Below are 14587 nucleotides of genomic sequence, written 5' to 3' on the forward strand. Positions count from 1 at the left end.
GCTGGAGCACGACACAATTCCATTTATTTTAGACAACAACCTGGTTTCTGTTTTAGAACCAACAGAACCATTGTCCATGCCTGATGTTTGCTTTATTATATAAAAAGCTTTTTGAAAAAAAAATTGTAAAGTGTCCTCTGCTTCTGGCCATACCTAAGTACGATTAAATAGAATGATCTCATAACTGAGGTCTTGGGTCATCATTTAGGGCAGTCGTTTTCCATCATTCAGCATCCTGAGGGCCTACTATGTGCTGATGGCTTTTCTATCCTGTTACAGGCATAGGCATGTGAGGTCTCTGGAAAGCGTTAGAGCTTTTTTGCCTCCAAACTGGCTTGTTCTACAGTAGTTTTCTTTCCTTCCCCAGGGAATCACCCCTTCTTTTCCTTTCTCTTCTTCTCAGCAGAGTTCCAATCAACTGAAGCTGCCATGAAAATAAGTGAGATATTATTAATTTTGCATTTTCTCTTCAGCAACTTTACTCCTTCATTTTAGCAGAGCTGTGGGCCAGGAAAGGTACAGGGCTAGAATGATGCTGAAAGGCTATAAGTCGATCAGATCCATCTGGGTAAAAAAATAACTTATGTCTAGGCATAATTAGTTTGTATACTTTTCCTCATTGAGGTTATACATTTTGCAGATTCTCTACCAGAATAGCATCCTTGGGCTTCCCTGGTGGTGGCACAGTGGTTAAGAATCTGCCTGCCAATGCAGGGGACACGGGTTCGAGCACTGGTCCGGGAAGATCCCACGTGCCGCGGAGTAACTAAGCCGGTGTGCCACAACTACTGAAGCCCATACGCCTAGAGCCCATGCTCCACAACAAGAGAAGCCACCACAGTGAGAAGCCCGGCCACCACAACGAAGAGTAGACCCCGCTCGCATCAACTAGAGAAAGCCCGCGCGCTGCAGCAAAGATCCAATGCAGCCCAAAAAAAAGAATAAATAAAATAAATTAATTTAATAAAAGGTAGCATCCTTTCCATAGGAACACCCCAATACATATTGTTCATAACTAACATCTCACAGGAAGAACCAGGTCAGGAAAAGTGTTACTGAAACTGCAGGACTGAGCATGGCACAAAAATGAACGTTAGTAAAGGACAATGTGCTGCTAGATCATTGTACCCAGAAAAATGGATTTATCACTGGGCTAAATTTTTAAAAACATTGCCTGGTCAAAAAAATACTTTTAATTCGAAGCACTGAACAATAAACCATAGTTCCTAAAACACGTGAGTTCTTCCAACAGCTGTTTTACTCCAATTGTTCAGGGATTTTGCTGGAATCCAAGTGGTTTTCCAAGAGAGTTGATGGTTTCTTGACCATCAATCACCCTCACAAGGCTGTTCACCCTCTCTTGAAATCAAGAGAAGGGGTGAGTGTTAATTTGCATTCTCTTAGGCGCCTAGAATTCTCTCTCTGTCCAGTAGTGTTTGATGAGGTCCAAATATTCATTTCGGTCACACAGATGACAAGGATCATATGAAATTAGAAAATTGTCTTGGTAGGAAGAGGTAAAATCATGCCACCCTACACGCTAACACTGACATATATCTGGGATCTCAAAATTGCTGAATAGGCAGTGTTTGAAAGGAGAAAAGAAAAACACTAAAATGAAAAAATTTTTAGCTGCTTGTCCAGTGATATATTTTTGCCATGCTTCGTGTTACCAAGCAGAGTCGAAGCTTGGTATCATTTTAAGGGGTGGGGGGAGGGGAGTGTAAAGCTATAAGTGAGGGGAAAAAAATGAATTTGAAGGACAGGAACGCACACATCCTCTTGGACCCCTGTCTCTAGGATGGAAAATGACTTTGCAGTAGTGCTTTCTGTGCAGTCAGAAGGGAACTTGTTTCCCAGCTGTTCTGCTGTATTTTCCTTATTAGTCTTCGCTCCCACGGTCTAAAAGCAAATACCGAATCTTAGCGCCTACAGTCCTGGTGGAGAACTGCACTTTCCGAGTGACTCATAGGCCAGAGCAAACCACCTACTATACCAGCTGGACTTGTACCACGTCGGCTGCCCAGAGCAGCCTCTGCTTCAACTTGACCTGGCTTGCTTTGCTTTGGACCGTTGCTATCACCTTCACGGGATAATAATGGTGGGGTTTAAACACGGATACTTTGATTCATTTTTCCTCAAATGTAGCTCTCAATCACTACTAAGAGATCTTGGAAGACATATTTTATCTTGACTTTTTTTCAACTGAGGATGCTTTGAGGCCAACATAATTGCCAATGACGTTGAAAATTCTGATGCATGTCCTTTGGTGTGTAAATGATGCATTCCTTGAAAAATAAAGGTTGTGGTTCATTTCAGGCTTGGTTATTATTTGCTACTGCTTCATGATAAGTATGAGATGAGCTCCTTTTATTAGCACTTGTCCTTTGAATGGGGTGATCTCTTATCTCTTCTGTCTCCCCCTCACCTCTCCTCCAATCAAAGGCCAGTTCTTGAGATTTCTTTAGAGACAGGAAAAATGTAGTTCCTACCCTCAGAAAGCTTTCTGAACCAGTTGTGGATATTTAACACATAAGAATCATAGAACCACAAAGGAGTACAAATAAGATGCAATTTCAGAGAAAGGAGAAATTATTTTTGCCTCCGCTTGGAACATAATGCCTGTGCCTTTAGGCCTAGCATTTCACTTGGCTTTAGTATTGTTTCCGAAAAATTGTTCTACTGGATGATACACACCTTGAGTTGGAGGCTACGTTATTTTCATCTTTCTGTCTCCTCTCTATTCTAGTACATTCAGCAGCTCCCCCCGACCCACCACCCACCTCCCCACCAATCCTTCCACGGGACAGAGCTCTGTACACTTAACAGGGCTTGGTAAGCATTTGCTGATGTAATTGAATCAGGGAAAGCTTTTTTGAGAAGGTGGAGCTTAGGTTCTGCTTTAGACAGAGAGGGGTCATTGGCTGGTGATGGGCTGCCCATACATGAATCATTTGTCCTGGGCCTTGAGAAGAATTTGAAAAGTCAGAACAGAGTGGAGACGCATGCTTGGTGGAATGATCACAGCAGAACTGAGGGTTAGTTTGACAAAATAAGGGGTCAGGGAGGAGGCCGGCCAAGATGTTTTGGAGCATAATTGTGGTATTAGGGTGGTTCATAAAATAAGAGAGCTTCCAGAGGTACTGTGGTTGGGATGCGGGCCACATTCATGGTGTTTCTTTTTTTCCCTATTTCACGCCCAAGACACTGTCTTCTTCTTCAATTGTTCCTTAGCACATTTATTATATTCTTGGCCGTGTCGAGGGGTGGGTGAAGTCTGTTAATATGATTTCATCATTCCTTTCTTTACATGTTTAATTTATTCATCAGTCTGTTTTGGAATTGGTTTGTTTTCAGGAAAGAGGTTGAATGCATTTTGAAAAACTATTTGCAAATTGGATTGACACCTGAAACTAACACAACATGGTAAGTCAACTATATTTCAATTAAAAACAAACAAACAAACAACAACCACAAGAAAATTAGACTAAGAAAATTAATGTTTCTTCTTTTTTTTTCCTACTTTTTTTTTTTCTGGGAAGAATCCTGGCTGGTTTTGTAGAAATGCCATGGATGAAAAAAAGATATTCTTTAAAATCAGAAAGATACCTAGCTTGGGGCAACTGTTTGAGATAGGAAAAGCAGGAAAAAGTAGCAGGTTTGAGGAAATGAGTTTCCTCGTTGACGGTGCTTTTAGGACACTTAGGAAGCGGTAGAAAGAGCCATCTGAAGTCAGGGCTTGATTTCAAGAGAATTCGGAGCTGGAAAGAGATTCAGCAGACAAAGGTAGTGGTTAGAAGTTGGAGATGGTGTCAGGAGAGCATGTGGAATGGGGTCTTTAACTGGGATCCACGGTGATTTGGTGATTAGGATTCAAGTTTCTATAACCAGCAGAAATTATAAGCAATGTTTTCTATGAGTTTCCACTTGGCGTGCTTGGGTGGAGTGTTGTCCGTAACTTTGATCAGACTCTGAGAGGTATCCAAAGGTTAATGAACCAGTGGTGTAGAATGGGAATAGATAAGAGCAAAAAGGTCAGACTGAGGGGAAATCAGCCTTTAAGGAGGAAGCAGAGAGGAGACAGGGAAAGAGGCCAAAGAGATAAGGAGGGCAGAAATCTATCTCGGAAGTCAGGAGGACGTGGAGAGCCTGGTGTCTTGAAGGCAGGGAGGAGGGACCATTAGGAAGTCATCGGTGTGACAGGAAGGGGTGTTGTGGTGAGCAGAGAACGGGAATCAGGAGCAGGGACTGTAAGTCCAGACTTCTCTTTCTGGAAGGTTGACATTTGACAAAAGGGAATATTTACTGAGTTCCTGAGAAGGGTCGGGACCTGTATCATTCAGTGTAGACACGAATGTGAGCAAAGGTAACATAAGCTTTGTGCTTGTGGACCTTAGGGTCTCGTGGGAGAGAGACGCTGATCAAATAGTGACCCAAAGTAAGTGAATCATCACAAACTGAGTCAGTCTTCGCCGGGAGGAAACACAGTACCCCGCACAGAACACGACCTCATCTGAGGTCAAAGAAGGGTCCTGAGGAGGTTTGAGCTCAGACCTCAAGGGTGAATAGGAGTGAAATAGTCGGGGGTTAGGGGCAGGGAGCAGAATATTCTGGGCAACGTGGAAAGAGGGTGGAAAGAGCCAAGGGGCGTGACGGGGAGTCCCTGCTGGGTCTTTTAAATGATAGGGAGGCTCTGAGTCTGAGAACAAGCAGGGGACTGCTGATGTGTGGAGGATGGAACGAAATCAGTTTTTCGGTTTGAAATCAAGAGTCCAGGTGAGAATTAATGATAGCTTGGACCAGCATCCTGGCAATGAAGGTAAAGAGAAGCAGGTGGATTCAGGAACTAGGTTGGAGCTGAAATTAGTGCCAGAAGATAGGAGGGAGAACACAGTGATTTAGGGACATCCTGCAAAAAGTAAAGTTTTCTTTCTTCAGGGGCTGAGTGCTGGAGCTTAATTGTAGAAGAGGGAAAAAGCAGTGGAGGGAGAACTTGAAGAAATCAAAACCAGCAGGGGATATATGACAACTAGAATCAGAAACGCAGATCCCTGTAAGGCGAGGATAATGTATAGGTACGTTTATAGTTAGAAAGAAGCCAAGTTGAGGCTTGAAGGCTTGATCCACAAAGAGGGGTTCTGATGTGTTAGGGGTGAGGCTGTAGCCACCGAAACAGTAGGGCAGCGTCAGTTCTGGAGGAGGAACTGCAAAAGCTCCGAGAGGGCTCCTGGAAAGGACACGGTTGTCATCGTGCACGTGCACGAACATTGCCTCCTTGTCCCTCGCGTGAAAGTCCATGATTGTTATTTGTTTGTTTTAACTGTATTTATTGATTGATTTGGCTGCGCGGGGTCTTAGCTGCATGCGGGATCTTTTTAGTTGCGGCATGCGGGATCTGACCAGGGATCGAACCCGGGTCCCCGGCATTCGGAGCGTGGAGTCTTAGCCACTGGACCACCAGGGAAGTCCCCACAAAGTCCACGTTTAAGTTTTACAATTGGAAACAGAGTCAGGGAGTTTTAACTGTCCAAATGTCAAGTTGATATATCGAGCTCTATGAAGCCATCTTCTTTCTCCTGAATCCACGCAGTGGTTTGCTCTACCACTGGGAGCAGGGCTGGTTGGGGGGACAGCAGAGTGAGGAAGGGAGTGATGTACTCAGAGACTTGCTTTACCACTTGGGAGAACTGGGTCATTTTCTTACAGACGATGTACCTACACAAGCCTGTATTACAGATGGCATATTAATTTGCTTTTAATTCTCACAGTGTGGCCCAGCTTTAGGAATACCACTGACTCCAATGCATCTTTAAAAACAGACTCATGGGCTTCCCTGGTGGCGCAGTGGTTGCGAGTCTGCCTGCCGATGCAGGGGACGCGGGTTCGTGCCCCGGTCCGGGAGGATCCCATATGCCGCGGAGCGGCTGGGCCCGTGAGCCATGGCCGCTGAGCCTGCGCGTCCGGAGCCTGTGCTCCGCAACGGGAGAGGCCACAACAGCGAGAGGCCCGCGAACTGCAAAAAAAAAAAAAAACAAAACAAAAAAAAACAGACTCATTTTTTAAAGTTTAATAAGAAAAACACAATGAGAAATTGTGTCAGATCTATCAAACCAAATGTGCTTTTTAAAAAAATTTTTATTTTATATTTGAGTACAGTTGATTTACAATATTGTGTTAGTTTCAGTTGTACAGCTGAGTGATTAAGTTATAAATATATCTGTTCTTTATCAGACTCCTTTCCCATATAGGTAATTATAGAGTATTGAGTAGAGTTCCCTGTGCTATACAGTAGGTCTTTGTTGGTTACCTGTTTTATATATAGTAGTGTCAATATGTCAATCCCAGCAAATGCGCTTATTTAATCTCCTAATTCAGAAAAAGAATTAGAGTTCATTGGCCTTTGAAAAAAATGATCTGAAGGGATTAATGCTCATCTCCCCTCCTTTTTTAAAAAAAAAAAACAGTATACCTATGGAATACCCATTAGCATGGAGTATGCTTTGATTGCTTTTTTAACACATCAGATTCTTATTGCAGAATCTCTGAGTGAATATGCGTATCTGTGATGTCTCCTATTCTTTTCCAGGTTTGAGTAAAGCTTTGTCACAAAATGACTTTTCTCTATAAATGCATGTTTTTTGAAGATCAGAGGGAGACGTGTGGTCTGAGCACACCATGTTTGATTTAGAAATGAATAGCGCAGTACTGGCTGGAGGAGTGGCCCTACTTGGCAATTTTGAAATAAATGCAGCTGGAATCATTTTCGATTCTACACTTGGCAAACCTTCAGTATGTACAAGAAAAAAAAAAAAAAAGCAAGCTATGGAGGAGGTTCAAAGGCTATGCTCAGTGTTCATTACTCTATCTCCTAGAATTGCCAATAAACGACAGGTCAGCTCTGTGTCCTGCTGAGGTCCAGTTAGCACTCGGGGAAGAAATTATTATTATTAATGAGTTAATACAAATAACTCCTGAGCATAGGGCCTGGTACATTGTATTTAATGAATATTTGGTATTATTGTATTTAAAAATTATTAGTTAGAATTATTAACTTCCTCGGATTCAATTGGAAACACTAAACATTCCTTTCACATATGAAATCATGTGTAAGAAAGATTCGTATGTGTGCTGGAAAGGAGGCGGAGGGTTTAGGGAAATTGTCACCAATACTGGACCTGAAAGAGTGATCATCATGGACCACATTTCCTTCTCTACACATGTGGTCTGCTGGTTCTAGACTGAGGCATTCAAGTTTTATACTATGCACGTTCAAAGACAACCATTCATCACTAGGAAAGTGTCTTTTACTTCCATCCAGCTTTGAAACGGATTTGTGTATTACGAAGTTTTCAAGCAAGCACAATTAACTTGTAGAACCAGATACGTTTAGCAGCTGATGAAGTCTCCACCTTCTGGGCTGATTCCTTTCTGAGTTCCCAGGAAGACGAGGTTTTGGAATTATCCTCGTAGGGCTGAATTGGACCTTTGGTGTTTCCTGTTCTATACGGGGAACCAGAAGCTTTCTGAATTATCTCATAGGACGTTTCCTGATCTGTGAATCTTTAGAGCATGAAGATCATGTTTTTCCCTTCATCATCGCCTGATTCTCAGTCTCCAAGGAACACGTGTGTATTTCATTACAACTCCACTGTTTCCCGCATTCAATGATAAATATGTGGGTTACAGTGTACACATTCATACAGAACACCAAAGGTTACCAGTGCAGATTAATTGCTTGTTACATCATTTTACTGTGGGGCTGATTCACTGAATCAGTTTATCTAACAATTAAATAATATTACCTAAGGCACTGTACCAACTTACACCAGCCCTGGCTTAGCTGACTCTACCACCACCTCCTTCCAATCAGTAGCTTGACAGGGTTGATCTGTACTCACAGGGATAGGCCTTGACTAGGAGATATAGCGTGAGATTCTTAATGAGACCATGTCTCTACTAAGGGACATCTAGAACAAGAGGAGTCTATGAACCTAAAAATATAGGCAAGGCTCTCTTGTTAATAAGTCCATTTTTACTTTTAAGGTCTTGGATGTTCTTCTCTTGCTCTCGTTTTTTTTTTTTTTTCCCCATTTTTTTTTATTAGTTTCTGCTTTATAACAAAGTGAATCAGTCATACATATACATCTGTTCCCACATCCCCTCCCTCATGCATCTCCCTCCCTCCCACCCTCCCCATCCCTCCCCTCCAGGCAGTCACAAAGCACCGAGCTACTTGATCCTTTGTTGCTGAGATTACATTGTTTGATTCCTAACTGCAGAATGTGGGTCTCCTGCCCTGTGTCATCCTGATCAGCAAACGTCATCTTATTTCACTTTACTCGGGTCAAATTACTGACTACAAAGCTCTTTATGTTCAGTTAGGAACAGATACATTTAAACTTAAATCAAAGTTAAATTTAATTTATTAAAAATCAGATGTTTCCAACATTTTACTCTTACAAGTTTCAAATATACAGAAAAGTTGAGAAAACTGTACAGTGATCACCTCCATACCCATCACTTAGAGTCTACAGTTAGCATTTCAGTATATATATTTGTCATATAACCATCTATTCATCCATCAAGCCGTCTTATTTTTTTTACTTTTTATTTTGAAATCATGTTAGACTTAATAAACATTGCAAAAAGAATAGAGTTCCCAAATACCCTTCACCAGCTTGCCCTAATGTTAGAATCTTGCAAAACCATAATACAAGGATCAAAGCCTTGAAAATTATGAAAATTAACATTAACATAACACTATTTATTCATGAATGTACAGACCTTATTTGAATGTCATCAATTTTCCCCCTGATGTCCTTTTTCTGGTGCAAAATCCATCCAGCAGCCCACACTGCATTTAGTTGCTGTGTCTCCTTAGCCTCCCCTGATTATGATAGATCCTCAGTTTTTGTCTTTAATAACCTTGACTCTTTTGAAGTGCACTGGCCATTTATTTTGTTAAACATCCCTCAGTTTGGTTGTGTCTGAAGTTTTCTCATGGTTAGACTGAGACTGTGCACTTTTTACAAGAATGTGATTATACAAGAGTGATTATACCTTTCTCAGTTCATCGTATTTGGTGGGAGGGTACGTCATGGCACACTCTCTAATGGTTGGTTACTGGTGCTATCTTTTATCACTTGGTAAGGGGCTGTCTGCCAGGTCTCCCCACTGTAAAGTTACTATTTGTCACTTTGTAAATAATAAGTACTTTGGCGGAGATACTTTGAGACCATGCAAATATCCTGCTTCTCCTTAAATGTTCACCTACTCATTGCATTGCAGGATTTTGCCTGCAGCAGTTATTCTGTGGTTCTCAAGTGGCAATTTTCTACGTCCTTCATCATTTGCTGGAATTAAAAAAAATATTTATTTATTTGGCTGTGCCAGGTCTTAGTTGCAGCATGTGGGATCTTCATTGCGGCATGCAGGCTCTTAGTTGAGGCATGCATGCAGGATCTAGTTCCCCAATTGAACCCAGGCCCCCTGCATTGGGAGCGTGGAGTCTTACCCACTGGACCACCAGGGAAGTCCCATTTGCTGGAACTGAACTATAAGGAAGAGATGTCCTTTCTTCCCTATTTATTTATTTATTCAATTATTTACTTATATCAGGATGGAGTCAGGGATATTTATTTTGTTCTTTGGGTTCTACTCCCATATTATAATTATTTATTTTGTGGCTCAAGCTGTCTCAGTTTGATCATTGGCTGCTCCTTTTGGATTAGCTGCTGAGTCCTTTTAACATGGCCCGGCATTTGGGGAAGCATTTTCTTACTTTCTGGCACTGCAAGATGTTGCAAGCTCACTTTGTATTTTCCCTCTTTTTTCTAAGGAGCTTTGGCTTCTTTAATTGGAGAATGGTGTTTAGAAAGCAAGACCTGGGCACTAAGTGTGCTTACTGTTATGGGGGTGTCACTGCTTTCAGGCCATCTCAGCTGATGGAGCTAGGACATCTATGTAGATTAACACCCATACATATCTACATGTGCGTCTACATTTCTGTATTTATCCAGCTCTGTGAGTATATATGTGCAAATATTCATTTATATCTGTATGAAATCATGAATTCATATTGATGCCTTTAGTCCAATTCAGCACCATAGGTTCATTCTGGACTTCCTCTTTATTAGTAATTTCTCTCTCCAGCAGTGAAAAAATTGGTTCTCATTATCCACAATATATTTACTTATTCATTCAGTCCTAGCATACACATAAAGTAGTTTTGGAATTGCTAATCCATACCTCCATGAGAAACATATTTACTAACCCACGTACAATATCTGTATACAGTTCTTTTTGTCTTTAGCATTCTAGCTTATAGACAAAATACTGTTTTTCAAAGTTCCTTAGCTTAGTTCTTTTCTTCACCACCCTCTTCAGTGTGATTGTGTTATTCATTTCTAGTACGATTAGATTCATTTGTTACTGTTTGTATTCTATTTGGGGTTTCCTCCACATCTTGATTGATTTTATTTTATTTTTTACTTTTTAAAATATTTACTTGTTTATTTGACTGTGCTGGGTCTTAGTTGTGGCATGCAGGATCTAGTTCCCTGAGCAGGGAAGTACCTTGATTGATTTTAAATATTTATATTTATTATTTGGCAGGGGCAATATGGGAGACTTTGCTGTGATTCTAAAGTCAGGGCTGGGTAGAAATACACGCTCTTTCCACTGAATTCCATCTACTCCTTGCAGGTAACCAGTCTCATTTGTTTCTGATTTATCCTTCCTATGCTTATTTTACAGAAATGAGCAAATCCATGAACATTTCCACATATCCTTTCCTTTCTCACATGAATCTTACTTTTTGAGGTACTTCATAGTAAGTTGCAGCCATCAGTATACTTCGCCCCTAAACACTTCAGCATGTCCATCATTAACTAGAGTTCAATTTTCATGTATGGTTACATTTCTCTCTTTATTTCTTTTAAGGCAAAATTCACCTACAATAAAATGCACGAATCTTAAGTGTACCACTGGGTTAAGTTTTTTTTTTTTTTTTTCTTTGCGGTACACGGGCCTCTCACTGTTGTGGCCTCTCTTGTTGCAGAGCACAGGCTCCAGACGTGCAGGCTCAGTGGCCATGGCTCACGGGCCCAGCCGCTCCGCGGCATATGGGATCCTCCCGGACCGGGGCACGAACCCGTGTCCCCTGCATCGGCAGGCAGACTCTCAACCCCTGCGCCACCAGGGAAGCCCCATTGGGTAAGTTTTGACAAATGTATGCACTTGTTAATGCAAACCCCTAACAAAATGTACAACATTTACCATAACCTCATAATGTTCCTTCAGACGCCTACCCCAATTACCCCCTGCTCCAGCCTCTGAGACAACTGGTATTCTCACTTTTTTCCACTGTTGGTTGGTTTGGCCTGTTCTGGAACTTCATATAAACGGAACCATATCATTGTATTCTTTTGTGTAAAGCCTCTTTCACACAGCCCAATGTTTTTGAAATACATCCATGTTGCAGTATTTATTGCTGTTACTGCTGGTAGCGTTCCATTGTTTAAATATACCACAGTTTATTGGTAATCAAGTTTTGAAATGCAGGGATGAAAAGTGAAGGTTTCCTGTGTATGTGCAGTTAGCCTTTTTTCATCTGGTTCTTCAGATTCTTCTGATGTTACAGGGGCCATGCTCCATGCATTTTGAATTATTTTAAATAATTTAGCTCTATACATACTGCCTTTTGCATAAATGCATGGTGTTTTTCTTTCAAAAAGCTCAGTGTTAAAAGATGATTAGACTCTCTCTGTATAGGCAGATAAATATCCCTTATGATATTTAACGTTGAAAAATTCATCCAACAAAAACCTGGTTCAGTAATTATTTCTTGAACATGTATTATATGCAAGTTACTATGTTGGGCGTTTGGGAATACAGGCATGAAGCAGACAGAGGGCTGCTTGGTGGATATTTTAGGGCACTGAAGATACATGAGGATGCCATCAGAGAGAACTTTCCTTGAAGGCTCTCCATCATCATCTCGTTGGTTTCCTCCAAATCTCACGAGACGTGCAGTAATCGTCAAAACCAGTCGTTCTGACAGTAACACTGTGCGTTGGTTTTTGTAGCTGTGGTGCAAGCTCTGGGCTGTGGACTGGGATCAGCAGGAACAGGGAACAAGTGAGACCAGAATGGAACCCAACACAGGGCCCAGAGCACCATGGCCAAGTGGGAGATGGCGCTGGTGAGCATTGAGTCCCCTGGTGCCAACCCTCAGCTCTGGAGGCAGCTGCCAAGAAGCGATGGGAGCAGAGTCAGGGCTGAACTGGCAAACCAGTGCTGTGCCCACCTTGATTTCATGGGGTGGAGGGGGGCATACACAGTCAGTATCCATATAAGGCGAGAGGCCCCTTCACCTCCTATACGTGCACAAAATAAGGTAAAAGGGTGGCTACATAATTTGCTTGGGGACACACCATGGAAGGCACCCAGTGGATGCTGAATTTAGTTGGATAGGTGTGTCCATTTATTTTTGTTTTTATTTTCCTTACTCTAGGACGTGGGTCAAAAAAAATCTTGCTGCAATTTATGTCAGAGTGTTCTGCCTATGTTTTCCTCTAAGAGTTTTATAGTGTCCGGACTTACATTTAGGTCTTTAATCCATTTTGAGTTTATTTTTGTGTATGGTGTTAGGGAGTGTTCTAATTTCATTCTTTTACATGTAGCTGTCCCGTTTTCCCAGCTACGTGTGTCCATTTAAACTTCTCTCCCTCTCTCTCTTTCTCTTAAAAATCTTTTGGAGTAACCCGTAAGAAGCTTTTTGGTAGAATACAGTAACTTCTAAACTTGGAAATGGTACATTTTTTTAAATAAAAAAATACAAACTGAAATGGAAATGACTTTCTTCCAAAACACTTTAAAGAAACATATTATCATGTGGAATCTCATTTTGAATGAATCAGAGTACAGTAAATCTCCAAATATCCACTTAGCTGTCTGCTGTGGTTTCCTAAACAGGAAAATGACTTCAGCAGGATGGTCTTTTCCCCTGGATCCACAGCAGGCAGCTTTCTGTGCTGCTCTGAAAACATTTTAATTCTTCCCCAAGTACCATGTTTCTTGGAATTATTCACCGGAAACTAATAGCATTCCGAGTTTTAAAGTCATTCCAACCACAAGTGACTTTGTAATAGTGCTTAACAGTAGTATAAAAAGGGATCGAGCACAGTTTACAACAGCATTAGTCACATTTGCACGTAGTAACCCCCACGCAAAGATGTGTGTTTCTATTCCACTGTGATCACTGGACGGATGTACTGGGTCGTGACAACACCCAAGCTAAATCAGTACAATGTGTTGGATGGTGTCAAGTGCTAGGGGAAAAAAAAAAAAACAGGCAAGGACAGGATCTTAAGCGTGCTGGGCTGGAGGTAGGAAGGCAGTTGAAATGATATATGGAGTGGTCAGGGAAGGCATCATGGAGGAGGTGACATTTGAGTCAAGACCTCGGTAGTATGTGAGTCATATGGGCGTTTGGGGAAGAACATTCCAGGCAAAGGGAAGAGTATGTACAAAGACCCTGGGGCAGGTGTGTGCCTGAGGAGCACAAGGGCACAGCTAGAATGTAGTGACCAATGGGGAGAGTAGCTGGGGATGAGGACAGAGATGGAACAGGGACCACATCATAAAAAGCCTCCGGGTAAAGACTTTGGCTTTCACTCTTAATGATGGAGTATGCCACTGGAGGTTTTTGAGCTGAGAAGTGACATGATCTGAATTGTGTCTTAGCACCCGAAGCAGAGAGAGCAGTTAAGAGGCTCTATTGAACCAGAGAAAGAAGAACAGAAATTCTCCTGAAGAAGGGAAAGACTGTTCCCAATGTTTAGAGACAGGTCAGGTCTCCCCAAAGAAGAAAAAATAACGCACGGTAATTGTTCAGATAACTGAGCATTTGGGGATTAAATGTGTGATGTTATTTTTAGAAGATAGCATTTAAAAAAACAATGCCCTGCTCTTGGTTTTTTATTGTATCTTTCAGAGCACACCATGGGGAAAGATAAGAAAGCATCGCCTTCCAAGTACAGCACTGAATTAGAAGACCCTGTTTCCACTTTTGGTCTTATTTTGACCTTGTAATATCCTAGGGCTGATGACATAATCTTTCTGGGCTTTAGTTTCCTCAGTGGAGACATCATTATTAATTACTTTATGGAATTACTATGTCAGTTAGTAACACAGTAATAATCTGATGGTCATAAAGTAACTCTGAGTGTCTTTGAAATCCACATGACATAGAACTGTGGTGGGGACCCATTAGTGTCATTATTACAAGAAACACATGGCATTTTAGCATGAAAAACGTTCACGGACAGGAAAAACCACGGGCGGTCAGGAGGAGACTGGTGTGAATTTGGAAAGAGATGGGTGGTAAGAGGGATGACATTTAATTTCAGGGCATTTCGATGTATACAACCAGGGATTTTGTAATGCTACTTATAAAGGGACAGACATTTTAGGAGAATGAGGAAAAAAGAGAGAGTGTGTGTACTTTAGTACATCACCTCCTGGTGCCAGAGTATGGCTCTCAGTACATGTGACACCTTCTCCCTTATTAGTACTCTGTTCTTAT

General features: G+C 41.6%; 1 long non-coding RNA gene across 1 annotated transcript; it reads left to right on the plus strand.

The window, feature by feature from the left end:
• Positions 1-2969: 2969 nt before the first annotated feature.
• Positions 2970-14205, plus strand: LOC132477293 (uncharacterized). Its single transcript, XR_009530252.1, has 5 exons — positions 2970-3038; positions 3358-3426; positions 11060-11214; positions 12087-12202; positions 13997-14205. It is a non-coding gene; the product is annotated as an uncharacterized LOC132477293 (long non-coding RNA).
• The last annotated feature ends 382 nt before the right edge of the window (positions 14206-14587 follow it).

The sequence above is a fragment of the Mesoplodon densirostris genome, chromosome 2 (genome assembly GCF_025265405.1).
Source record: "Mesoplodon densirostris isolate mMesDen1 chromosome 2, mMesDen1 primary haplotype, whole genome shotgun sequence".
Classification (NCBI taxonomy): Eukaryota; Metazoa; Chordata; class Mammalia; order Artiodactyla; family Ziphiidae; genus Mesoplodon; species Mesoplodon densirostris.